The sequence below is a fragment of the Mugil cephalus genome, chromosome 2 (assembly GCF_022458985.1).
Source record: "Mugil cephalus isolate CIBA_MC_2020 chromosome 2, CIBA_Mcephalus_1.1, whole genome shotgun sequence".
NCBI lineage: Eukaryota > Metazoa > Chordata > Actinopteri > Mugiliformes > Mugilidae > Mugil > Mugil cephalus.
Window position 1 is genome coordinate 28,034,501 of NC_061771.1, and position 26,162 is coordinate 28,060,662.

Here is a 26,162-nt window from a genome sequence, read left to right on the forward strand (position 1 = left end):
CAGACTGTCACAGGTACTGATGAACTCTAACTGTGTAGGTGAGATGTATCTGTGCATATGTGTATTTAAATAGATGTGACATTGACTGTTGTGTTGTTCAATGTGGCAGCCTGCAGAGTGCAGGTGCCAGAATAAAATCAGTCCATCAGTTCCTCAAACTGAGGCAGAGCTCAAGTGTCCTCAGCAGCATGCAGTCCAGCTGGTCGTCTTTACTCTGGTTCAAGAACCAACAGAGAATCAGGACACAGCAAACATCAACTTTGACAGACAACTTTTCTCATGGAACACAGTCTCCTGTGCATTCAGTGGACATGAGGATTACCGCTCTCACTTCAATCTGTGAGTTACTTCACTCTGGCTGTCATACCTCTACTAGACACTGTATCAATACGGACAGGGGTTTTAGTTGGTGTTTTACTTCAGAGAGACACTGATCTGACATATTTCTAGAAATGAAGTAAACTTGCACAAACTGCGCGATGTAACTCATCAAGATAACATCATGTTTTGCTTTAAAAGTGGTTTTCAGTTCCTTTAAACTGACAGAAAAACCTTCAGAAACTTCACGTACAACCAAACAACCCTATAATAACTCCATCAATCTCCAGGTCCTTCAAAGCCTTATCACCTGTATCAGTGAGTCGCTCTGGTGAGATAGTGGAGGGTAGTTCAGTGACTGTGACCTGTAGGAATGATGCTAAACCCAGCAGTCTAACTACACCTGGGACAAAAGGAAACCAACCACTCCTCTGGTACCGTAGAGGTAATTTATCATTCACCTCCATCAGCTCTGGGACAGAGGATCTACTACTGCAAGTCTGAGGATCAACCAGACTACTGTGTCTGTATTCATAAGACGTCCAGTGTAAGTAAACAACAGCAGATCTGTTGTCAGCTTGATTAAAAAGTTAAAGATGATACAGTGGAGTTCATTACTGTGATCTTTCAGTACAGCTAAAAAATGACTGACTGTTTCTACTCTATATTCTCCTCCAAGATCCTCCCAAAAGCTTCCTCTGTATCAGCGAGTTCCATCTGGTGAGATATGGAGGGGTAGTTCAAGGGACTCTGACCTGTAGCAGTGATGCTAACCCCAGCAGCTAACTACACCTGTACAAGGAGAATGAAGACTCACCAAAAGCTTCAGGACAGATCTTCACCATCACTGACTTCAGACTATAACACAGAGGGAGTTATTACTGTGAAGCCCAGAAAACAGAAGAGGATGTCATAACCCACCTTACATACTGATTTTGTTGTAGTAGGTAAATAAAGATGAAAATATCATTTTACCTGCACATCTTCCTACAGGATTTTTTATAGACTGGACTGTTTTTTCCTCCGATCAAACTAAACAAACAAACCAACTCTATTACTGAGACACAAAGACCTTCATGTCAGTAATTTGTCCATTTGTAGGAAATTACCAGTAAAACCTGAATGTCATCAGATTAACTTTGGTGGTGGCTGGTGCTGATTTCTCTTCTTCCTTTTGATTCGTGTATGAGGTAAGTCCTGTTTCTTTTTTTTTTTATTTTATTTACAATTCAGTCCTTTACTTTAAAATTTGTTATTCATAATCCGTCTCTTATTTCTTGGATTCCATCAGGAAGAAGAAACTCTACAGCTGTGGGGCACTGGACCAAATAAAACCTGTGAGGCTATAGAGGTGAGAGAGGATCAGAGCACTGTGAACAGCAACTGATTATTAACCATAGACTGAACTGTAGATGTGAACTGTACCACAGAACAAATCCAGGAAGTCATTACATCAGTGTAAACATCTTAGAATTTTAATGTTAAGTCCTGATAATAAAATAAATAAATACAGCACATGGTTAAAACAAGTGAAGAGTGAGAGTACTGAGAAATATCTTCTTTTTACAGATGCAACAAAACCTCAGACATGACTCTTCTATTTCAAAGTAGAAGTTATTCTAAGATGGCACATAGGTGTGGTGGTTAACACTGATGCCTCCACGCGAGAAGGTCTGGGTCCAGGTTTGAGTCCAGGTTCAGCTCTTTCTGTGTTGCATGGTGGAGAATCCATAGATCAGACTAGTTTGTTCAGCACAACCCACAGATACTCACCTGGGAATTTAGAGGCCATGTCATCACAGCAAACTCAAACCCTTAGTCTAGCCATCACAATTTGTCCCTCGTTAAACTCACTGAAATCCTCATATTTGCCCATTTGTTCTGCTTCTAACTTTGAGGACTAAATGTTCACCCACCCACTAACAGGTGCCATGATCAAGAGAGATGATCTGTGTTATTTACTTCACCTATAAGGGGTCATGATGTTATGCCTGGTCTGTGTATATTATTTATTTAGGTTCTGAGTAATTCAGAGAGAGAGAAAGATAAATTCTTCAAAATAAACATGTTGAACAGAAAGCTCAAACTCAAACCTGTGGTGTCGACATCGTTGCAGTTCCCTCTCACTGCAGCAGAGGGCGACAATATGCAAGAAGTTGTGGATTTCAGCTGTAAATAAACAGTTTTATGATAACAAAGATTCCTTAATAAACATAATGTTTTGTTCTGATGTTGTCTTTCTTCACAATTTCTCATTATCATGATATAACTATCCACTCTGTGTATTAAGTAATTATAACCACGTCCCATATCATTCTATTATGAGCTCTTACCTATCCTTAAAGGTGTGTCCTAGTTGGCAGCGGGTCATTGATCCACCATACAGCAGCCTGTTTGAACTTTTATGTAGGGATGGATGATTGAGGTTTAGTTTGAAGCTTCAAAAAATGGTTAATTACCCAAGGCTTCAGTGATACCGTGGTCGAGTAGGACATCTAGTGGTCAAAAGAATGAAGTGTAATCGAGAGGTTAAGATTCACACATATCACTTATTGGTTTATGAATCGTTTAGGATTTAATTCGCCATGCACGTTACTGTTCAGCTACACTACATGGTTGTATGGCTTTGAGCTGACATGAAGACTCACCAAAAGCTTCAGGACAGATTTTCACCATCATTAATAGCAGACCTGAACACAGGGGAAATTATTACAGTGAAGCCCAGAACAGAAGAGGATGTCATAACTCCATCTCTCGTATGATTTCAGATTATTATATTAATCCTCCACAGGGCATTTTAGATAAACTTTAAAGAAAGTTCATTGAGGAACTTGCTTCATATTCGAGGTTGATGATATTAATCAGATGAGTAAAAGACAGACGACCAGTGTGTGATTGTAAATGTGATAAATGTCTGACTTCTCTTTACAAAATCTCAATTTCTAAAGAATTTGAGATGTAATAATATTTCTCACTCCACAGGTCAGATATTCAGCACTGCAGACCAGAGACCCTCACAAGAAGATGGAGGGGAAGGGAGAGAGTGAGACACAGTCGTTAGTAATAGAAAATAAATTATAAGAGATGGAAAATAAATCCTAAATATTAGAGGACAGGAGCCAGAGAAGAGAGAGGAGAGGACATGTCCTCAGTGCATCGTCCCCCTGCAGCCTAGGCCTATAGCAGCATAACTAAGGGATGGTTAAGTCCAGCACTAACTATAAGCTTTGTCAAAAAGGAAAGTCTGAAGCCTGACCTTAAAAGTAGAGACGGTGTCTGCCTCCAGAACCCAAACTGGGAGCTGGTTCCACAGGAGAGGAGCCTGATAGCTGAAGGCTCTACCTCTCATTCTACTTTTAGAAACTCTAGGAACCACAAGTAGACGTGCACTTAGAGATCGTAGTGATCTGTTGGGAGAATATGGAGGTATGAAGGCTTTCAGATATGATGGAACTAGGCCTTTGAATTCTAGACTGAATGAATGAAGCAAAGCTCCACACTGCCTCCTTCTGGCAAAACTGAAACACTCACAATGTATTAGAAAAAAAGTCTTGTGGTATTAAAAAGAGACAATCTACCACCATTGCTCATTTTTGAATATCTCTCTGACAGAAATGCTATTGGCACAATAAAATGAAACAAAATTACATAACTTTAAGGCTTTAGCCAACTACAATTAGACACGTTAAATATGAAATACGACATGATGTTTATTTCATGTTTTACTGTGTCATCTTAAAGCCACACAATCGTGTAGTGTAGTCAAACAGTGATTTGAATGGTGAATCAAATCCCAAACGATTCATGAACCAATAAGTGTCACGTGTGAATTTCTCTTCTGTCTAGATTACACTTCATATTATTGACCACTAGATGTCCTACTCGAACACGATGTCACTATAAACCTGAGCAATGAACCACTTTTTGAAGCTTTAAACTAAACCTCGATCATCCATCCCTTCATAAAAGTAGAGTCTGACATAAACTGTTCCACATGAAATGTTCATTGTACTGATTAAAACTCCTCAGTTTAACTTGACAAGAAGAGAAAACAACACAAACAGTGAGATCACACTCTGTCACAACACAACATGACTGTGTATGTTAATTACTGACATATTTGACTTAATATGCAAAACAATAATCATGGAATTATTTAAAAACTTAAAGCTAAATTCTCTCTTGATTACAGGGAGATTACAGACAAATGAGACGACTGAACAGAGTAGGTGTTATTACAGTCATGTCATGATGTCATGACTCCATCTCTCATATGATTTATGTTTGATGTTACTGTTTTTATGTCATTGATCAGATGATTAAAAGACAGACGACCAGTGTGTGATTGTACATGTAATAAATGTCTGACTTCTCTTTACAAGATCTCAATTTCTAACGAATTTCACAACCATAATAATTATCAGTATGCTGCCTCCAGTGGTCCTGATGCTAATTACTTTGTTTCTATTGAATCAGTGGATAATGTGAAGCAATGTTCGGTTTTCAGGAAAATATGTCGTCTGTCAGGTTTGGAATCATGGATGGTATTTTAATTTTGTGAATAAGAGGATGCGTTGTCATTGGATTCAACATAGAGGGGACCACAGCACCTGACAAGAAACAGGTGATGACTAAATTGCAGCTGAATAATCCCCTCACACACACACACACAAAAAAATAAAATAAAAAAAAAAGCCAATATAACATATCACCAAACAGTAGAGTTCAAAATATCACTAGTTTGGACATGGTTGCAATTCCCTCTCCCTGCAGCAGAGGGCGAAAGTTTATCAGTATTTGAAGATTCCTGGATGGTTCTGTGACACTTAAGGCTACAGGACCTGATAACATCAGAGGACGTGTCCTAAAGACTGGACTGAACAACTGAAGGAGGTGTTCACAGACTTTTTATCATCTTCCTCCAGCAGTGATGCCAACCTGCCTTAAGATCACCACCATCATACCTGTACAGAAAACCCCTACAGACCTCTCTGATTTTCACCCTGTGGCTCTCACACCTATGATGAAATGCTTTCAACGTCTGGTAATGCAACACATAAAGAAATGTCTCCCTGTAGATCTAGATCCACTACAGTACTCATACAGAGCCCACAGAGCTGCATAAGATGCAACTTCCACAAGGCTCCACCTCTCACTGTCACACCTTCAGCAGAAGAAGGGAACCTTGCAAACAACAACATGCACCCCTAATGATTGATGGACTTGCTGTAGAGAGGACCAGTAGTGTGAAATACCTCAGTGTCCACATTGCTGATGACCTGACATCACCCTCCACAGACTCAGGAAAACCATCCTCCCCACCTCATATTTCATCCCAATCCTACAGAGGTACTGTGGAAAACATCCTCACCTACAGTTTCACCTCCTGGTTTGGCAACTGCTGCGAAAATGTAAATAAAAAGCAGTTGAACAGAACTGTGAAGACAGCTAGCAAGATCATCTGTGGTCCACTTCCCTGGTTGTTGGAAGCAGCACTGCGTCCATGAAGCCACGTCCAAGAAGCGTCTTTCCTCAGGATGATCAACGGACTGCCCCCCCCCCCCCCCCCCCCCCCCCCTGAAATGCACCCTCACTCACCCCAACCTCCTGACAGTTAAACCACTGATAAAATAAATGAATAAAGTGGACTATAATAGTTGGACTTTAAGGTAATGAGATTTAAAAAAAAAAAAGAAATAAAAAAATTAAGCTTTTCAATTCATGCTCTGGGCCTGATTAGACACCGTGGAGGGTTTTTGGCCTGTGGGCTGTATGATTGACACGTCTGGTTGCAGGTGAGTTCTGGATGAAGGTGAAGCTGATGATGGTTCTGTTCAATTCAATTCAAGAAAATAATACATATATCAAGCTGAAGGAAACACATAGAATCTAATGATATAACACATAGCTGATGATCTTATGTGACAGTTTGTGAGTATAACAGGAATCATGGGCCGGTTGGTGAATTGTTCATCTGGTAGGAGCGGACAACTGGAGGAGGCCATGAAGACTGGGGCAGATGTAGTTTATGGAGCTCCACAGGTCAGATATTCAGCCCTCCAGACCAGAGACCCTCACAACAAGATGGAGGGGGAGGGGAGGGGAAGGGAGAGAGTGAGACAGCAGTTAGTAAATTATAAGAGATAGAAAATAAAATGATAAGATATTAGAGGGAAGGAGCCAGAGAAGAGAGAGGAGAGGACATGTCCTCAGTGCATCGTCCCCCTGCAGCCTAGGCCTATAGCAGCATAAATAAGGGATGGTTAAGTCCAGCACTAACTATAAGCTTTGTCAAAAAGGAAAGTCTTGAACCTGACCTTAAAAGTAGAGACGGTGTCTACCTCCAGAACCCAAACTGGTTCCACAGGAGAGGAGTCTGATAGCTGAAGGCTCTACCTCCCAATCTACTTTTAGTAACTCTAGGAACCACAAGTAGACCTGCACTTAGATATCATAGTTATCTGTTGGGAGAATATGGTTCTATGAGGTCTTTCAGATATGATGGAACTAGGCCTTTCAGGGCCTTGTATGTAAGGAGGAGGATTTTAAATTCAATTCTAGATTTTAAAGGGAGCCAATGAAGAGAAGCTAATACTGGAGTAATATGATCTATCTTGCTTATTCCTGTCAGTGCTCTTGCTGCAACGTTTTCAATCAATTGGCTTTGATTAAAATAGTTTAAAGAGCTACTTGGACAGCCAGACAGTAACGAGGTACAATAATCCATATCAGATATTACGAAGGTGAAAGAAAGCAGTCCTGGTCACCTGCTTTATGTGAGAATTAAAGGACATATCCTGGTCAAATATAACACCAAGGTTTTTCACAGTAGTACTGGAGGCCAAGGTAATGCCATCCAACAAAAGCAGGTGATTAATAATAAATTCTCTGCCCATTTTTTGGGACCAAATACGATAACTTAAATTTTTGTTTTAAGTTTAAAGTGGGAAAATTACAGGTCATCTAACCCTTTTTATGTCTTTAAGGCGCTTAAGTTTTCCCACTGATTAGTTAAAATTTTGGTTTTCAGGGAAAAATTTATAGCTGGGTACCCCAACTGGGGAAGCAATGGAAAATTTATGCCGGGGTTTTTTCCTCATAATATTCCAAAGGGAAAAAGCATTTTATAAGTGAATAATATTGGTCCTAGCACAAAACCCCCTGGGGAAACCCCATAGCTTATTTTTGGAATATATGGGAAAAATTTGGGTTGGGTTTAAAAGGCAAACTGGAATCTTTTCTAACAGTAGTTTAAAACCATTTCTAGTGCAGTTCCTGAAAATTTTTGATCACACTCTCAAGCCCTCTGTATAGAAAATTGTGATCAATATTGGCCAAAATGAAAGCACGAATTAGCAGAAAGAAATAGAGCAAGTCCCATAAACTGAACCCCATGAGGAGATAAATTGTAATTTTAACCAAGCTTTTCTGAAACTATGATGAGTTTCAAAAAACCTGACTGAAACGCTTCAAACCTTTTTAAATTATCAAGCAACTGTTTGACAACAACCCTTTTTCCCCAAAACTTTAGAGTTTAAAAGGGAAAGGGTTTGGGAAAATTTGGGGCCCTAAGTTGGCAAAAAACACGGGTTCAAGAGTGGTTTTTTTTTAAAAGTAATTTTTAAATTTTACAGCATTTTAAAAGATTTGGGGCACATTCCTTTTAAAAAAGAAAAAGTTTATCTGATTTGAATGGTGGTTTTTAATTAATGGAAAAACCCCCTTTGGAAAACTTAGTTGGGAGGGGGTTCTAAAAAGACAAGTTATGGGAAAAAAATCCCCCCGGCGAAAACGGTCAAGTTAAAAGTTCACTAAAAAAATTTTAAAGAAACAGCAATAATAAAAAATCTTATTCAAAGTAAAAATTTAAATTAAAAAATTAAAATTAAAAATTTTTAATATTATTAACAACACAACATAGTTTAGATTAAAAACCCTTTTAATTCCCAAAAAACTATAGTGAAATAAATAAAACCTACCAGGCACAGGGGGGGTTCAAAAAGGGCTTTTAAAAAGAAATTTTTAAAAGCCCTTTTTTACCATCCCTTATGCGCCTCTTCGATGCACCCCCGGGCGTTTGATTTTTCCCGAGTTTTCGATGAGATTCACTTTTTCCTCTTCATATTTGGGGAGAATCAGTCTTTGCTTTCCTTTTTTTTCAGCTTTCCCACTTTGACAACAAAAACAGCTGCGTTATGACACTCAACCACAAATTTAACCAACTAGGCCAGAAACAGAAACCCCCTCCCCCCTGCGCCCCCAAAAAACATAAAATTTTTTTAAAAAAAAAGGGGGGGTCTGATTACAAAAACATAATTCGAAAAAGGGGGGGAAAAGAACAGCCCAAATAAATTTGAAAGTACAATGCAAGGAAAACTTTTAACCACCCTTCATTATTTTTCATTATTTTTTTTTTTTAAAAACTTTTTTTAACAATGACGGGTAACAAAAATTGTTCGCTTTCGTGACTGTTTGAAAACATTGATGGGTGTTTTAAAAGGGTTTAAAATATGAAATAAACCCCCTCAGTTTTCATTATTACTTGAGGGGGCTCATTACTAACCCATTATTAATTATTATCATTTTTTAAAAATTATTACAAAGAATAGTGATTATTATTTTCTGTGCTTTTTTTGCTGGTGGGTACATTTCCGCAAAACAAAAACCTTTTTTTAGTGAACAAAAAAAAGGGTTAAAATATAAATACTTAGCTTTTTTTAAAATTATTTTTTTTAGCTGAGATTTGGTTTTCATATTTAGTAGTTTTGGTTGTATGGACCGAGGGCTGGAAAAATTTGGATGCCAAATTACGAGACGGGCCATTATTAATTATTTTTACAAAGAAAGTGTTAAAAAAATTATTGCTGTCTTTAAAAACCCGGGTGGGGTGGGTTTTCCCACCTATTTTAAAAATTTCTTATTGAATTTTTTACGTGTTTTTTTCCCGTCAAATATCGTTGAAAATGCTGTGATGGGGTTTTTTCTGTCGACACTTTTTGAGGGGGGGCCCGGGCCCTCTTTCTCTCCCCCTTACTCTCAAAAAAAATTTCCCCTAGTGGTGAACTGATCAAATTTGTATTTTTTTTCGGGTTTGTTTCCCCAAAAAAAACGTCCCACATCAACCAGACTCAGCTGATTAAAGTACCAAAAGGGGATCAAATTTTTGACTCTACATGCCCCAAACTGATCCGAAAAAACCCCCTAACAAAAAAAAACCCCCTTGGACGGGAAGAGAGTGGCCATCCCAAATGTTTTCAGACCTCTTTGTCTACCCCCCGTCGACGGGGGACAATCAACCAAAAGGAAAAAAGATCAGCGTTTACAAAAAACGAGCAGGGGGCTTTTAAAAAGAGGACCTGCCCCAAGGACGGATGACTCTACTAAACCCCACATCCAGCATTCTGACTCAGGCACTTAAAAATGCTTAATCCCAAAGCAACTCGGGCTTTTTTTTTTCAACATTGTTGGAAATTTTACTAAAACTCCCCAACTTTGTGTTTTTTGGGGCCACACACCACGGGGACCCCCTCAAAGACCCATGCCCCTTTTACCATAACGAAAATAAAAAGTTTTTTAAGACCCGACAAAGAGTCCGGGGGCCAAAACAGATCCCCCCAAAACTCCCACCGAGGGGAAACGGGGTTTAAGGTGATCTTAAACATACCTAAACGTATGTAAACATACCAAAAAAAAATTTGTAGGTCGAAATGCAGGGGAACAGTTTTAAAGTTACTTAAAACCCAAGGCGGTAAACCAAGAAACTTTACCTTGAGTTATCCCCCTATTCGTTCTTTTTGACTTATTTTTTGGTGTCCTTTTGAGGGGTTTTTGACAGACCCCGGGTTTTAATATTTTTTTAAAAAATTTCGTAACAAATTTCTGTATAAATAAATTATTGATCACATTTGTTTTCATTGTAAAGGGAAAAAAAAGTCGTTCGCTATTTTCCCATTCCTTCTCCATACCTCCATTTCAGGTCGAACAGACACATTTCGACAAATTTTTCCCAATTTTTTTTGAAATATGGGGATTTCTTTTTTAATCGAAGCAGGAGCCGACACAACACACAAAACCGCAGCGATAAATAAAAGGGGGCAATTCTATTACAAAAGCTGTTAAAACCAAATGAGTAATTTTATTTAAACGAAAGGGAGCATGTTGTGCTTGAATACACTTTAAAAACCTTTTGGGGGTCCTGGCAGTCATTTGCCCCCTTTTGGGAAACCTACTCTACTTTACAATATTTGAAAAATATTGATGGGGAAATTTTATTTAAATATTTTTTCTATGCCTATAAAATTAAAATTTTTTTGGGCCTCGGGGATAATAAGCGTATTTTTGTTTATTTGATAAACAGTGTAAAATAAAACAAGGACACACACAGACAGAAAGACAAGATGGGAAAAAGAGAACATTTTAAACCAGGTTTTTTTTTGCCTCTATGTAAAGCTTTTTTACCTAAGTTTTTTCTAACTTCTCGTAACTGCCAATCAGAAACTGCTTTTGCCACGGGGTAACAACAGTAGTGCCCGGGTTTTTTGTCCTCATCTGAAAGGGGAAGGAAACTAAGAGCTACTGTACAAACTGTGTAAAAAACCCCCCTGTTTATTTAAAGAAAAACTGAAGTAGGTTTAAAAAATATTAAAACCGGTGATTTTAAAACTAACTCACTGAGAAATAAGATCATCCACTCTTAGGGGTTCATTTTTTTTTTTTTTCACCCGAAACGGTGAAAAAGGGAGGGAAGGAGGTCACCGAAATAGGGGCCCCCTAAAAGTGGCCCTTTTTGGATCACTGCTGGGGGGTTTGGCTGATGGGCTGCTGTATAAAAGACGATCTCACCATGAGATTTTAAAAAAGTAAAATTGGGGTTTAAAAAAAGTCCCTTGTTGAATATGAAACCCGTACGCATTTGCATCACTTGCATCCTTAAACAATGAAGGCCAATGGAAAAAAAAAAAAAAAGGGTTCTATTTTTTTTTTTTACTGGAGCTTTTTTTTTGACTTTTTCCAGAGCAGTTTCCCACCCCAAATCAAAAGGGGGAAGAAACCGGGACGTGCCCGCGTTGAAATTGTTTTTTTAAACCCAATACAAAAATCAGGGGAGGGGCGCCCAATTTTCTGCGGGATTCACCCCCTGTGTGGGGGGGGGTCAGAAGAGGGGGGGGATCCCAGGTCACAAAAAACCCCAAACTGCTTCCAAAAAAAATTTGTATTTCATTCCCTAAAATTAAAAACCCAAACCTCATATCCCTTTTCTTTGAAATTTAAATTGACTTTTTATGAAAAATGTAAAAAAAAACGAATGGGGGCAGTCATCACGTGAATTTCTTTATGTCACGTGACACCATTTGATTGACTGGTGAACAGGGGTTTTGGGGGAAAAGGTAATAATGCAAAAGTGAACGATGTCAATTTTTTTAAAATCATGAAGCTACAGGGGCGCCCCTGGCCTTTTTTTATGCCCTGGCTGTTTTGACGTTAGGGTTTTCAGAGGGGGAAACCCCCAATTCCCCCAGAAAGCCACAGTAGTTAGACATGTGCAGTGGCCCCTTTAAGGGGTTTTGGTATGTATTTCCATGGGGGGGAAGCCCCGGGACTGTTATTTTTATGAAGATGTTAAGTAAAAGTTGAACAAAGCAGCTATCAGGCCTCGCCCTGCTTATTACGGGATAAAGCAGAGATTTAGGGTTTTGGGGGCTTTCTAATAAAAAATAAAATTGAAATCGCCCTTTAAGTTAAGAGTTATTCACAGTTTTTAAACAAAAAAAAGGGCCCAAAATAAATTTTTCCCTCTCTTCGGGGCTGACAGCAACATATTACCCAAAGGCTAAAAATTACCTTTTAGCCCCCGGCCATTTAAACTCACCCATAAAAAATTCTGCACCCCTTTTTACTTTGGCCCATTTCCCCCCTTTTCCCTTCTTTTTTCTGTTTCGGGAACACAATCTGGTCTTAAAATTTTTAAAAAAAAAAAAAAATCAAAAACTACTTTTATGTAAATTCTTTCTTACTTTTTATAAAATATTTGCATCAACCCTGTTTACAAACCCTCAAAAAATCGACAAAACATTTGGTAGTTTAGCATATTTATTTTAAAAAATATAGGGCAAAGGGGTTTTTAATAATTTAAAAGGGTTTTCATTCCCGGGGTTGGGGGGCGTGTTATGGGAATCTTTTCCTTGCGTGAAGTTAAAATTGGAAAAAACAAAGAAAAAGCTTTTTTGGGGCCCCTCAAGGAGCAACAGGACAACAGTTGCCCCTGATAACAAAAAAACCTTGGGGATTTTGGAAAAAAATTTACGTATCCTTCTTAACAAAAAAAAAAAAAAAAAAACCCAAACCCAAAATTTTTTTGGGGCCAAAAGGGGGAAGCAACCAGGATCAAAACCCAAATTTTGGGGGGGTCATTTGTTTTAAACCCTTATTTACCCCCAAAAATTTTCCATTAATAAAAACCTATTAAATAAACCATTGTTTTATTTTATGTTTTTTTTATGGGGTATATATCTTAAAACCTAATTTTTTGGGGAATAATTTTGGGGGGGGGGGGTTTGGGGGGTATAGGGTAGGGGTAATTTTAAAAGGGGAAAAAAAGGTTTGGGTGGGAGGGGGTAGAATTTTTTAAAACTTTTTCCCATTACCCAAGTTTTTTTTTTCTTTCCTTATTCCTGAAAATTGGGGAAATTGGGGGGGTTTAAAAAAATTGGGGAAATTAAAATTTAAGGGGTAATAAAAGAAATTGGGGTTGGGGAACCAAAAAAGAAAAGTGGGGTTTTTAATTTTAAAAGAGGTTGAAAATTATTTTGGATTGGGGGGAATTTTTGTGCCCTGTTGAAGGGGTTTTTAGCCCTGCTTTGATTTGGGTTTTTGATTTAAAATAAAGAGAGAGAAATTTAATTTGATCAAAAGAAATTTTTTACCCCCCGGAGGGGGAGCCCAAGGACAAAAGTTTTTTATGGATTGGACAAAAAAAGTTTTTGCGGGGAGTTTTTTTATTTTCACATTAGGGTGGTTTTGAATAATTGGGCTATAGGGTTCCACCTTCCTCTTTCTTTTTTAAAAATTTGGGGTGGCCCCGGACGCCCCCGCTCCCCCCCGGACATCTTAAAGAAAATTTTCTCGGGGTGACCCTTTAAAAAGAAACATTTGTTCTCAATACAATCATATCATTCGGGCCCTTCCCCCATGTCTTTCCACTTCGGCAGCATTTAACGGGTTCAGGGAAAATTCTTCCTTTTTTTCCAAAAGTTTATCCCCCCCATATTTTTGCATATTTAAAATCATTTCCCTTGAAAATTAAAAACCGGATTTCAACCTATTTTAAATTTCAAAAAGCCCCGCCCAAAAAACCCCATTTTACTTTTTTTTAACCCCCCCAATTCATAAAAGTTTACATGCCCCTCCTTATTTCCACAAAGTTTTTCACAGAGGACAAAACTTTCCAACAATTTCCAAATACGCTTCCAATTTATCATTTGGTTTGGGCCTCCCCCACAGTTCAGATTTTTCACCCCTTTTTTTGGCCCCCCTATTTTGCAGTAAACGCCCAATCTCCCGCTTCCCCCAAGGCAGGGTCGCAGCATCTACATTTTAAAAATTCCGAGTGCCCCGTCTACATCGCATCGGGAGGGTTTTTAAAAACAATATCCCACCATTCAGGGGCACGATTTCAACTTTCACATTTTAAAGAAAATATCAGTAAATTTAAGTTTAAAATTTCACCCACAGTGGAAAGGCTGTCGAGTATGGGGCAAAAAAATTTGATTTCTTTTCTTAATTTAAGTTTTCAAATCGTAACTATGCAAAAAGAAATGGGATTTCTGAAATTTTGCTTCAAAAATTTTTTTCTAACCAATTTTAGTTTTAATCATTAATAGAAGGTAAAAAAATAAAAAACCCAAAAAAGGACTGTATATTATTTTTAAACAAATGAAAAAAAAAAAAGAAAAATATAAAACTTTTTTTCCGATTTTTTACGGGGATCCCATTTGAAAGGCACCAAAAAAGCGCCCCAAACGCTTTTACCGTCCATCGATGTGGGAAAATGTAGAGATCGCCCCACCCAAGCTTTGGGAACCCCAATTTTTCCAAAAAGTGAAACATGTCTGAGCCCTCTTTTTTTTCGGGGAGTCCAAAAGCCCTCGGGTTTCAGCGTCTCCCTCGCCCCTCTTGATTTTTAAATTTTATTCCCCCAATATCTCCACCGCCCCTTCCAGCTGCACAAACTTTTTTTTTTGGGAAAAGTAGTCTTTTCCTCCCCCCCCTGCCTGTGAAATTCTCTCCCCTTTTTCCCCCAATTCCCCCTCGAATGCGCAACACATCTTTTTTTTAATCCCATTAATTGCTTTCCAACCCTTTTTCGTTGGATTGTTTAGCGAATTTTTCCTTTTTTTTCAATGACGAATCGCCCCCGAAAAACAGTTTTGGACGGGGGGGGTTGTCGTAATTTCTTCATTGGAGCCCCACCCCCCCTTGCAGCCTTTTTCCCGGGCCCAATTTTAAGCCGTGTCCTTTTTGCGGCCCCTTTTAGCGGGTTGTTGCCCCAAAATTTTTTTTTTGGAAAAATTTTTCGGGGGGCTATTTACCAAACACACTTTCCCACCCCAAAAAATTGAAAATTTATTGTCCGACCCAGTAAGGGAAGCGGGGCTGTGGAAGGTTTTGGAAGTACCATCCTTTATTCCGTAAATGCCATGTCTCCTGTGGAGAAAGTCTCATGAGAAAGGGGCTTTTTTTTATTTATTTTTCTTGTCTATTTTTACTGAAAACTGCCCCGGGCAGTGCACAAAATTACAAAAAGGGGGTTGAACTAGTTTTTTTTTGGAATTTTGGGATCATTATAATTCCCCCTCAGGCTGGCTTTGGCGTCCATCACCTCTTCACCTTCTGATGAAAAAATCACAGAGCTTTATAGGGGGAGAAAATTTACGGGAATCAAACAAATTTAGACAGATTTACACAACATACATCCCCTTTCCTACTTTCCTCATGGTGACTTTTGACCTCCATGCATGTAAGGCCCGGTTTTGGGAACAAATAAAAAAAACACATAAGTTTTGTCTGCACTTTACAACTTTGGGTTTTGTAAAACCCATCACCAAACCAAACAGAAAATTTCATGACACACAGATAAACCCCCGCCGGGAAAAGGTTTTCGGGAAAAGAAAGGCTTTGTAAAGTTAAGCTTTGGTTGTGATTAACCACGAAATATAGGGGTGTTTTTTAATCACCGAAATTTTTCCCAGAAAGAAGAAATTCAGTTCTTTTTGAACACAGTTAAGCAAGAACATTTGGGAGATTCCTAGACGTTTTTTGGGTATGACCCCTTAAAACAAAAGTAAATGAATAAAGGTCAATTTTTAGGTAAAAAGAACTAAATGAGCGAAAAATTTGTTCCAAAGATGGACTAACCCATAAGGGGTGAAAGCAGGGGGCCTTCGTGCCTCTTAAAAAAAAAAAAAAGGGAAAAAACACGACATGACCCCCAAACCACCGGGCAGATATCTCAAACTTAAAAACTTTTTTATGAGACTTTTGGGGGACAACATTTCTTTGAATGAATAAAAAATAAAAAAGCTGCCAACCCTGAATGACAAAAAAAACAAAGCATCGATTTTCCCCCATTTTGAATAGAAAGGGGCTGCTCGCCGGGGGTTTTCCCAACAGGTTTTTCCATTTTAAAAACCTTTTTCATTTTTTTTCCCATTGAGCCCTTCATTTTTACAGGATGCAAGTGATGCAAACGCGTACATTTCACTATTCAACCAGTACTTTAAAAACCACACATCATACTCCCAAAATACTCAAAAGGTGAGATGGGTCTTTTATCCAGCAGCACCCATAAATACCAATACCACCCAGCAGTGATCCAATACCACTATAGGGGCCACTTTTTTGGGAAACCCCTCCTCCCCCCTTCTTCACCCCCTTTTGGCCCTTGCCCGGGACCAAAATTAATTTTTAAAAAAAAAAAAAAAATTTCTTTGGACCCTAAATTTAAAGATCAAATTTCATCCAGTGAGGAAAGAAAAGCACCAGTTTTAAAAATTTAAAACCAAACATTTTTTTTATTTTTAAACCTCCCACATCGGGGCCCTACACATTTTTGTACATAGCCCCTTGGGTTTTCCCCCCCCTTGCAGAGGGAGAAAAACAAAGCCCGCCCACTTACTGTTTTTACCCACGTGGCATAGACAGATACTAAATCTGGCAGTTACGAAAAGTTAATAACTAGGTAACAGCCACATAAAGAAGAAAAAATAACCTGTTAAGATTTTCTTTTTTTTCCCTCAAGGAGACTAAAAGAAATTTAAAGAAAAAAAACACAAACAAAATCGCTAAACCTTTTTTCAGGGGCTTACATCATGCCTGCGGTATTTTTTTTCTTTATCTCAGAGAATTTTTTAAATTTTTAAAAGGACAAAACGGTTGCAGTCTGTCCATTTAAGTGAAGTGTAAAACCAAAAAAAAACACCAACTTTTGTGCTTTTAAAAACATAAAAACATGCTTTTACAACTTTGTTTTCTGTTCTTTTTGGGGTTTCAACATTACCTAGATTTTTTTTTTTTTCCAATGCCTAACCACTCCTGTAGCCCTTGGTCTCTAAATAATTTCAGCCCCCCTTAAGATTTTTCCCATGCACCCAAAAAAAACATTTTAAAAGGTGGGGTTTACTCATGTGGGGAAAGACTGAATTACAGGATGGCAAATGCGACTGTGAGCAGCGGGCCCAAAACCCGATAGGCCTAAAAAGATTAACTGGGTTGCTCATAAAAAAACCTTCGGGTATAGATGTTATTTCATATTGCTTCCCCCCTCCTTGGCCTTCGCGGGAATTTGGGAACCACGCCCAACAGGTATACTTGGAGAAAGTGGATGGACTAAAGAAAAAGTCAATTGCTTGAGAGCTGATACAAACCACTGTGGGTCTGAAATCCCCTCCATCCCGAACTATTTGTCCAGCCCCTGAGGGTTTTTCCCATCAACCCATCGAATCTCCCCCCCGTGGGTAGCCCCCCTTTTAAAGGGGTTACAGATCATGGAAACCCGTTTTATTTGGGGGAATGTTCCAGGATGGAGTTGTTTCTAGGTGCACTGTATTTGGCAGAAAACAAAAAATTTGGAAAGAAAAACAAAATCCCCTGAGCTGAGTGTCAAAAAGAAACTGAAAGTATACAAAAACAGAGCTGACCCAATTTTTGGGGAAGGCCCAATCTGATTGGCCAAAAAAAATGTTAAAAACAACTTAAAACGGTTAAAAATTTTAAATGGGGTTTTGTAAAGTTTTGTAGAAAAATTTTTTGTTTTCCTGAAAATTGCTAAAATTTTTTAAAAAAGTGTTTCATTTTTCCCCCCTTTGATTTGAAGCTGACTGTGCTTCCGTGGCCCCCCTACATCTGTAAAAACACTTTGTAAGAATATTTCCCTTCGCTTAAACCAACGACAGTTTTTGGGTTAAAAAGGGGGGAAAAACTTCCTCGTTTTCATCCAGGAGGGGTAAAGCAAATCAATAGCCTGGCTTCAGATCAGCTCCCCAATCATAATAACGAAGAAAAATCTTTTAAAACCCTTTTTCCAAAAATAACCACCCCGGATTTAAACATCTGCTGGGTTTTTCCGACAAAAACATTTCCCGGGGGGCCCTCTTTGGCCATGCTTTTCCCCACATTTTTCAGTCTGCATGTCACATTCATGAAAGCTGAAAAGGGAGGGAAAAACATAAAATGGTAACTAACGGGGACCCGCAAGCAGCAACTGATTCTTGATACTGTCCACATTTTTAAAAAGAACTTCCCAATTTTAACTGCAGTAAATGAAATGAAGAAGCCGAAGATGAAGGTAAAGGAAACCAAAAGGGGGCCATTTTTTTCTTCACCTAAAAATGAAAATTGGAGTGAACCTTTTTAAATGTGCTTTAAATGTGTTTTAAAATTCACAGGGAAAGGGCTTTTTTTCGGGAAATTTAAAAAGGTGTTAAAAAACACTCAGGTGCACCAGGTATTTTTGGGTAGTTTTTTTTGACCCCAAAAAAAGCCCAACGGGGCCCGTTTCAGCAGGATTTAACACTCCTTCACTAGCATACGTGATTGAAAATTCATGTCCCCTTTAAACAAACCCGGGCATTATTCCCTGGTTATAAATTTAACTGAACGGGGGAAAGCGCTCGATTCAAAACCCAAAAATGGACAGATGCAGCCCCTTAAAAACCAAAAGATTTACCAATCATACTAACATTTTTCATTTCCCCCCCCCAGTGCCCCCCCTGTGCCCAAATTTTGTTTTTAAACAAGTTTTTTTTATTGGGGGAATTCATTTTTTATAACTTTTTTTCAAAAAAAAATTTTTATAACTTTTTTAGATCGGGTACAAAGGCTTAAATTAAATAAATAAAATCTTCTAAATTACTTTATGCCCGGGGTCAAAAGGCTTTTGAAAATTGGGCCTCCAAAAAAGAATCTTATCACAGTAAAAAAGGGTTATTTTTACATGTTTTTTTCATAAATTTTTTTTCGGGTTCCATGGGGAAGGCTAAAGTGCGATGAAGTGCCAAAAGACTAATACGGGAAATTTTTTCTTTTCCTGGCAAATTTCTTTCCCTTTTTTCCCAAAGTATTCAAAATAAAGGGAGTTGGGCCAGCGACTTTTTTCCCAGCCCCAAAAATTTAAACGCGGCTAGTTTTAACCACAGCAAACCATCCCTCTAAAATTTGAAAAACTTTTTGAAAACCTTTTTCAGCATGCTCAAATTAAGTTTTATTATACCCTTAAGCAAACTTAAACTCAAATTTCTATTTTTTGTTTTTTTCCCTTTATTTGCGGGGTGAAAATCCTTGCATGCACTTTTGATTCCACACAAAAAAAAAAGGGAAGTTTCCAATTCCCTGACAGACAAAAAGGGAACAGAAAAAAACCCCAGCAACAGGATGTAAATTAAAACAGTTTTAAATTCCATACTGGGGGGAAAATTTGGCCCCAAAATCTAAAACTGGCAATAAACTGCTTTAAAGGGTTTTATAGCATCTGTTGGTTCAAAATAACTGAACTGATTGGCGAACAACTTTTTTCTTTCTTGCAAAAAACTGTTTAAAAACTTTTAAACATTATTATCTGTAAAACGGGCTGTTTGGGGGGAGGGGGGGGTGGGGTCACCTGATTGGTGTTTTTCATTTTAAAAAGGGAACAGTATAAAAAGGACAAAACATTCACAAAAAAACCCTAATTTAAAATATCCTAGCTTTTTTAAGTTTGGGAAAGCTAATTTGAAATAAAAATTTCCCCTGGTGGGCGAGGGGTGGACTCCTGATCAAATTTAAATTTGGTTTTTTTCCCCATTGTTTAAATGTGCTGCAAAAAATCAGTTTAGCTTAAATCCAAACAGAAAACCTGTTTGGCCATTTTGACCACAAATTTTTTATTTTTATCCTCGGGAAAAAAGGGCAGTCATACTGAAAGAAAAGTCTATGCCTTGCCTTAGGAGTAGAGAAAAAATATTTCACTAAAAAAGGGGGTCCTTTCGGCCCTTTGTTGTACTTTTTCATTTCCCAAACATTGCAAGTGCTGATACGCCCCAAACGACAGAACCTCCCGGGCCCTTGAGGTTTTTTCCCCAAAGGGCCCGACTAAATTTTTGTTTTTAGTTTTTGTTTTTCGGTCTGTGTGTGTCCTTGTTTTAATTTTCACACTGTAACAAATATCAAAAATACCCTTTTTACCCCCAAGGGCCCAAAAAACATTTTATCGTATATCATAAAACCAAAATTCAAAAAATAAATACACATTAATATTTAAAAAAATTTTTGAAAAGTAGAGTAGAGTTGCCAAAAAAGGACAATAAATTTGCCAGGAAAAAAAGGGGTTTTTCCAAGTGTTTTCCCCAACACAACAGGGCCCAAAAACTTACAAACTTTACTCATTGGAAAACAGCTTTTGTAATAGAATTCCCCCACTTTTTTTTTTTTAGTTTGACAAAACTCTTCATCCTAACCTTCACAACACAGCAGATGGCAGTAAAAAACACACTTCATAATCAAAGATTAGGCCCACTTTTCCCATAAATTTCCCAGGCCTCGTTTGTGACGACTTTCCCCCCAGCTACCCTGATCTGAAACAGTTACGACGACGCTAAAGGCAAGGCAAAACCATTTTTTCCCCAAAAAATTTTTTCCTAAACAAACTAAAAAGGGACTAATATAAACGCCTGAAAGGCAAGCGCACGGGGACTTTACTGTTCTAAAATGCACCCCCCAAATTTACATTCATTTAACCGCACTCTGTGTTGAAATTGGGATGCCCAGAATCAGCATCCAACCCCCCACACCATTTTAAGGCCCCCACCAAAAACGTTTCCCAAACATACACTTGCAGCCCCGTATTCCAACTGTGGATGTCTTAAGGACCTAACGAAAACAATGAATTAATTTTACTCCGCAACAATGTTTGTCAGTGTTTTTCCCGAGAGTCAAATTTTTGGTTTTTTTTCCTCATTTTTTTTTTCCTTTTTGTAAAGAAGATAAATAAAATAGCCCTGGGGGAAACCCTGCCCCTTTTCTCGTCCTTGTACTTAAAAAAAGCCCAAATTTTAAACTGTTTGGGAAAAAAAAAAAAAAAAAAAAAAAAAACCCGCTCTACTTTTTCAATTTCCCTTGATGAAAACATTCAAAGTGGGGAAAAAAATTGGACTTGAAATGCAAACTTAAAAACTTTAAATTTGAAAAATTCCCAGCCGTAAAAATTAGATTAAAAAAAAACATTTTTTTAACGTTTTTTACATGAGCTAGCCCATTTTTTTTTTTTTTTTTCGTAAAGCGATTTTCTTTTGACGTTAAAGATTGCCCGGAGGACTATGACTTTAAATTTATATTTTGTCGAGGGCTGCGGTATTGTGCTTTTGGGTTCGTGGGGCGGCCCCCTGTTTCGATAAAAAAGAAATCACCCCACATTTCAGTTTGAATGAAATACGTCAAAATTTTCGTTCGGGGCTGAAACTGGACGTATGGAGAAGGGAAGGGAAAAAAGCGAACAACTTTTTTTTTCATTTACAATGAATTCATGTGATCAAAAATGATTTTATACCGAAATAGTTAAAAAAATTAAAAAACTATTTTAAAACACTGTGCCCCGTTTAAAACACTCAACGGGCAAACCCAAAAGAAAATCAAATAAACGAATAGTTATAACCCCAAGGTACGTATCTTGGTTTTCCACGCCTTGGTTTTTATTAACTTTAAAAACTGTCCCCCTTTCATACACCTACATTAGTTTTTTGCCTTGTTTAAAATTTCGTTTAGGTATGGGTTTTTGGGTCCCCTTTAAAGGTTTGGGGGGAAAGGTGTGGATCCCGGGGGCCCCCGGACCCCCTTATCTGGGTTTTTAAATTTCTTTCCTTTTCGTTAAAGATAAGAGGGAGTGTTTAAAACTGCAGTCATAGTTTAAAAAAAATAAAGACCATTAAACCCAAAACCCCGTGGGGTTCATGAAACTGAAACCTGGAACGTCCCTCATGGGGGACCCTCCCTCTCTTTTTTACTGTCACAGTTACAGGGAAAAAAATACAAACGTTTTTTATTAATTGCATTTTAAACCAGGGGACACAGATCAAACCACATCATTTTTGAAACCCCCTTTTTAATCCCGTGTAAAATTTGTCCCTTGTTTGGTTTTCCCCCCATCAGAAAAGGGCAGGGGGCTTCCCGAGGGGGGCCCGTGGTTGTGGCACCAAAAAACTAAAAGGTTTTGAGTTCAGTAAACTTACCGACAATGTTTTAAAACAAAGCTGACGCTCAGCTTTGGGGTGAAGCATCTGAAGCGTTCCCCGAGTCAGAAAAAACTGCTGGGCTGTGGGGGTTTAGTAAGTCATCCGTCCCCTGGTCAGGGCCTCTTTAATCACCCCTGCTCTGTTCTTGTAAAACGCTGCAAACGTTCCCAGATACTTCCCACTCGACGGGGGTAAACAAAGCGGGGCGAGACATTTGGGATGTCCACCTCCTCCAGTCCATGGTGGGAAAATTTTTTAGGTTTTATCTCTGGATTATTTGAAAACTGTAAAGGGCAAAAAAAAAGATCCTTCTGGTACTTTTTAAACAGCTGGAAGGGCTGGGGTTTATGATGGGACGTTTTTCTGGGAAACTAAACCCGAAAAAAATACAGTTTTTTATTTAGCTCAACCACTAGGGGGCACTTTCCCTTAAGATGAGAGAAAAGAAAAAAAACCGGCCGGCGTCGAAAAAGTTCCCGACAGAAACCCCCCATCACAGCATTTTTCAACCCATATAAAGGGCGAATAAACACTAAAAAGTTCACTAAGAAATTTAAAGTACGTGAAAAACCTACTCATCAAGCCCTATAAAACACAGCAATAATAAAATCATATTTTTAGTAAAAATAATTTTAAAAAAAGATAACAATGAGCCTGTCAAAGTAAAAAGGATAAAACATTTTTTCAAGCCCCCCCGGTCCAAACCAAAAACAAACTACTAACTAAAAAAAAACCCCTCTCAAACTAAAAAAGGCTAAATTTTAAAAAAACCAAGTATTTACTATTTATAACGTTTTTAAATTCACTAAGAAAAAAAATTTTAAAATAGCGTGAAATCGTACTCCCAACGCAATAAACACAAACAATAAAAAATTTAAACACTATTCATAGTAATAATTTTTTAAAAAAAGATAATAATTAATAAAGATAAATAAAAGAAGCTGTTTCCCAAGTAAAAATGACACTGGGAGTCATTTCCAAAAAACAATAAACTCACCATCAACGAGGGAACAGTCCCCGAAACGAACAATGTTGTTACTGTCCCTTGTTAAAATAAAGGGCAACTAATAAAAAATAATAATAATAATAATAAAACTAATTAAGTCTTGACAACCATGTTTTTCAGCGCCGGTTTCCCCTGTCGTGTGGGGTTTTGGTTTTTAAAAAGCAGCGTGGTTTTTTTAGAGGGCAGTGAGTCGGAGCTGTGGGGTTTTCCCGTGTCAAGTTTTGTGGAAATGGGCGTAAATTTTTGGGGAAAAGTCAAAAAAGCCCCGTGATTTTCAAAAGGGGGGGGGAACCAAGGTCACACAACACAAACCGGGTTCCAAATAAATTTGGGATTTTTTTCCTAAAAAAATGAAAAAAAAAAAAAAAAAAAAAAAAAAAAAAAATAAAAAAAAATCTGTTTTCCCCCTTTTCTACAAAATTCAGACCTTCACATTGCTTTCCCCGCTTTTTCCCTCGGGTAGTTGTTTGTGATTTGGGTTTTTAAACTGAACACTGTCTGTGATTGGCTTTTCGGGAAATCCATAAAAGTTTTCCCGTTCCCCCCCCACCCGAATTTAAAGCCCACAAAATTAAAAGTGTAAACCCACGCGTTGGCCCTCAGCCAGGGATTTCCAAAGTCCGGGGCCCGGGGGGCCCTAAATGTTTTTTTTTTATGGAATTTTTGCCCCCTGCCAAATGGGCAAACAGAATAAATAAATCAATCATAAAGTGGGTTTACATTTTTTCCCCTTTGGGGACCCTGAATGTTAAAAGTAACACGCATTTCCATTTCAAAAACTTAAAAAAAAAAAGGGTTCAAAACCGTTTTAAAAATTCCCAAAGTCGAAATGAGAAAGGAAACCGACAGAAATTTTGGGGCAATTTTTTTTTAAAAAAAACGTGGTTTGACAGAAATTTTCATTTAAAAAAAACGGAGAGGGGCAAAAGTGGATATGGTTTTCATTTGTCCGCGCCGGGTGTGGTCCCTGAACAAAAAGATGTAGCGCACCGTCCACTGCACGCTTGGAAAAACCCCCCCCCCTGTCCTCTCGAGGGCGGGTTTCCCCCGTTACCCCTTCCCCCCCCCCCTCCAGGGGGAATAAAGAAGTCTATCTCGGGAAATCGTTTCCAAAGTGTCCCGCTCTGTTCGTTCCCGGGCATGGGGCAGATAGGGTGGCCCTTTATTTCTGGGGGGGTACTGTGGGGAAAACGAACAAATTTTTAAAACTATCATCTCCCCGCATCCTTCCCCCAACCCCCCCTCCCCTCCAAATTTTTTGCCATGGCCCCCTGCAAAGAAAAAAGAGGGAAGTTGGGGCAGTGAGGGGCCCCCCGCTTTTTAAGAGAGAGGGGAAATTTCAATACTTCTTCCCTGAAAATCAAAGGGAATTGTGTTTTGCTAATTTTTTAAAGAGACGTTTTCCTTGTTTTAAAGGGTTTCAACGTAAAGAGAAAACTCCCCAAATTAAAACATGCAAAAAACATTTCGACCAAAAAACAGGATGACCGTGCTGAAAAAGTGGGAACAGCTCCAAGCGCACCCGGCAACACAACAGGGGGTTTTTTCTTCACCCCGGGGCCCGTAGCAAAAAAAATTCCCCCAAAGCAAGCTACAAGGGCCCTGTTTAAAAAAGCTAAACATGGCAAACCCCTTTTTCTGAAGGTCCTTTATCAAAGACTGTGTTTTGAAAATGGTGGGAAAAAAAAAATTTTCCCTGAAAAAAGCAAAAATTTGCGAAATTTTTCCTGCACTAACACTGTGGCACGGAAGTTGAGGCATATTTGTCGGATATTCAGAGAAAAAAACTGGGGGAAAAGGGGAGAGGCTTTTGATTATTTCCCCATTAGCCGGGGGAGAAAGCACAGATGCATCTGACAAATTTCAAGGCCCCCACGAACTTTTTGTTTTAAAGGGGTTTTAAAAACAAAAATGAACAAAACCCGAGGAGCTGTTTGGGCCCCAAAGGGATGAAAAGGGCCCAAAACCCGAAATTTTATTATTTTTATTATTTTTGTTGTTGTTTTTTATTAAATTTTAAAATTTTTATTATTAAAAAGTTAAATTTTTTAATTTTTGTTTATTGATATTATCATTTTTTAACACGTGTGATTTTAGTTTTCCCCCGTCCCCCCCGCCCACTGAAACTTACCCCGGCACATAAAATTTCTTTTAAACCCCCCCGGCCTTGGCCCTCCAAACCCAAACGGGGCAATTTGGGCCAAAAGCGGGCTGTTTAAACACTTAAACCCCCCCCCCCTCCCTTTTCTACTTTTTCTCGGTTGATCTAAAACGAGGTCAAAACAGAAAAAGACCAAAAAGGAAAGGTTTAAAGGAACACTGGAAAATAGGAGAGGACAGAGGGGCTCGTTTTCCAAAACCAAAGGGAAAAATCTTTAAATTTATATTTTTCAGTAAAAAAAAAAGAGAGAGATGAAGGCGAGTGTGTTTTTATTCGGGGGTATGTCAAAATTAAGGTTCATGAAAATCGTGCAGCACCCCTCCTAAAAATTCCCTGAAGAGAACGATGCTTCATTTTTTTCAACATTTTTTTCAATGTTATCCAAAATCCCAGATAAAGAAAGAAAAAACAAAAATTTGGGGTTTTTTTGAGTTTGTTCACAATCTGGGCCCATTTGGGTTAAATTTGGTTTTTTTTGTCATTTGAAAAATAAAGATAAAATTTTGGGCAATGAAAATTTTTTTAAACATGTGTATTTTTCAAAAAACTTTTTTAATTTAAAAAAAAAGTCCCCTACAAACTACTGGCCCCCGGGCCCTCTTCCCCTTTAAACAAATCTGGGCCCCCTTTGCAAAAAGTTTGGAAAAACCCCCTGACCCCATGCGGTTGTGCCCCCCCTCCCTCCTCTCCTCGCCCAAAAAAAAAAAAAAAAGAAAGAAAAAAAAACTTCGTGGTTCCCGTGGGTGAGAACCAAATAACGCGCCCCATGTTTTTTTCAAAAAACGGAAACGGGGTTATTAGAGAAAAGGAAAAAATAATTAAATTAATTAAACCCTTTTCCCGAAAAAGTAAACCCCCGTTTATTTTAAAAGCTGTTATTCCCCCTCGCTGGTATTTTCAATTTAAAACAAAGAAAAAA

The 26,162-nt window shown here is 38.3% G+C and overlaps 1 protein-coding gene across 1 annotated transcript in view; it reads right to left on the minus strand.

The window, feature by feature from the left end:
- LOC125003708 (selection and upkeep of intraepithelial T-cells protein 6-like) overlaps positions 1-26,162 on the minus strand; it is a 164,326-nt gene that overhangs the window by 101,809 nt on the left and 36,355 nt on the right. The gene's annotated exons all lie outside the window — the stretch shown is intronic.